Source organism: Procambarus clarkii, chromosome 15, assembly GCF_040958095.1.
Source record: "Procambarus clarkii isolate CNS0578487 chromosome 15, FALCON_Pclarkii_2.0, whole genome shotgun sequence".
In the NCBI taxonomy this organism is placed as follows: Eukaryota; Metazoa; Arthropoda; class Malacostraca; order Decapoda; family Cambaridae; genus Procambarus; species Procambarus clarkii.
This window is the reverse complement of record NC_091164.1, coordinates 44,048,976-44,050,836: the sequence shown is the minus strand read 5'-3', so window position 1 is coordinate 44,050,836 and position 1,861 is coordinate 44,048,976.

Here is a 1,861-nt window from a genome sequence, read left to right as displayed (position 1 = left end):
TTTTCAATCCTTGGCGCCTTTGTTTACAAATATTAAATAGTTAATGAGCTCCAAAGCACCAGGAGGCTGTTTATAACACAAACAACAGTTAATTGGCAAGTTTTCATGCTTGTAAACCGTTTAATAAATGTAACCAATGCCATCAAAGATTGAGGAAAGATGTACACGTTCGTAAGTACTTGCGTAACTGCTTCGTGAATCTAGCCCCAGATGTTCCCATCACTGAAATATAAGAAAACCAGTTCAAAACACGAAATGAAATAATACAAAAATAAACCATACTCACGTAATGAACGGTCTCGTAAACAACAAAGCTCAATTCCAATGCAATGTCACACAAAATAATTAAATCAAAATGAAAATAAAACGAAATGTATGAAAATTCAGTTTATCAATGAAATTGGAAACATTGAAATAAAATCGTAACACATATAGTATAGCGTGTGTTGGTCTTATATTCAACAGATGGCGCAGTTTTGCAAAAACGCATGTTTTTTCCTGTCACAGGTGAGGCATGTATATAGTAGGTATAAAAAAAGATGCGCCTATTCGAATGCAACATTATGTCAAAATTTCAAAGCAATCGGTAATGAGGTTTCAATGATTTCCCTCTCTTGAAAAACACATGAAAAATACCGCTAAAAAAAAACATTTTTTTTCCCGTCACAGACGTGACATCAATATAATATGTATATAAAAACCACTCTGAAACGAATGGAAAATTGTGTGAAATTTTCAAAGCAATCGGTGAAGAACTTTCGGAGATTATCGATTTTGAACAAACGAACATTTCCATTTATATTTACATAGATATACTAGCAGTACCCGGTCATACGTTGCTGTGGCTCAGCAACGCATGTGCGATGCTGAGCCACAGTAACCTTCCCTGTTCCCCAGTCCTCCCCACCATTCCCCACTCCACCATTTCTTCTTTCTTCCCACCATGCCCCACTCCCCTATCCCTTTGTCCTCCCCACCATTCTCCATTCCTCCATCCCCTCGCCCCAACCATCCCAAATTTCCCTGTCCACTCGTCTTTCCACACCATTACCCCCCTACTTTGTCCCCTCGTCATCCCCACCATCTCTCACTTACGTCCCCTCGTCCTCCCCACCATCTCTCACTTACGTCCCCTCGTCATCCCCACCATTCCCCACTCCCTCGTCCGATGCCTTCCCAAATGGTCTGATGTTTCCATCAGAAAGTTGGGAACATCAAGTGTTTTGATGTTCCCATCACTGTAATATAAGAAAAACAGTTAAAAAATTAAATGAAAATATGAAAAAATATAAAAATAAACTATACTCACGAAGTGAACGGTCTGGTAAACAACACAGCTCAATTCCAATGCAATTCACACAAAATAATTAAATCAAAATGAAAATAATTAAAAAATCTATGAAAATTCAATATATCAAAGCAATCAGAAACATTGAAATGTAATTGTAACATATCTAGAATAGCATGTGTGCTGTTCTTACATGCAACAGATGTCGCTGTTTTTCAAGAAAAGCATAGTTATCTCTGTCACAGGTGTTGCATCGTATACTTATACTTACGAAATGAACGGTATGGTAAACAACACAGCTCAATTCCAACACAATGTCACACAAAATATTTCAATAACAAATAAAATAAATCGAAATGTATGAAAATAAAATTTATCAATGCAATCAGAAACATTGAAGAGAAATTCGTGACATGATGAGATAAGCGTGCATGTTGCCATTATGTGCAACAGATGGCACTGTCTTTCAAAAACGCACGTTTTTACCTGTCACAAGGGTGACATCTATATAGTAGGTATATAAAATGTCGCGCCTATACGAATGCAACGTTGTGTCAAAATTTCAAAGCAATT